We start from the raw sequence: 230 nt of genomic DNA, 5'->3' as shown, positions 1-230 counted from the left end.
GTCTTTTTTCCCTTGAGTGCTCCTCTGGGTTAGAACTTGCATGTTATTCTCTGATTCTCCAATCTTTTCCACTCAGAGCTAAGTTCGATGAGCATCCCCTTAAATGGCGGGTAGGGTAAAGGAAGGGGGTGATAGGAACACAGCCCAATGGCATTCACCATGAAGCTGGACTGCTTGACAGTCTCACAGAGGCCAGGATGCCCTTGGAATAGATCTCTTTCCCTTATAAA

The sequence above is a fragment of the Lipotes vexillifer genome, unplaced genomic scaffold (genome assembly GCF_000442215.2).
Source record: "Lipotes vexillifer unplaced genomic scaffold, Lipotes_vexillifer_v1.1 scaffold1773, whole genome shotgun sequence".
NCBI classification, from domain to species: Eukaryota; Metazoa; Chordata; class Mammalia; order Artiodactyla; family Lipotidae; genus Lipotes; species Lipotes vexillifer.
The sequence above is the reverse complement of the archived record's forward strand: the minus strand, read 5'-3'. Positions refer to the sequence as shown.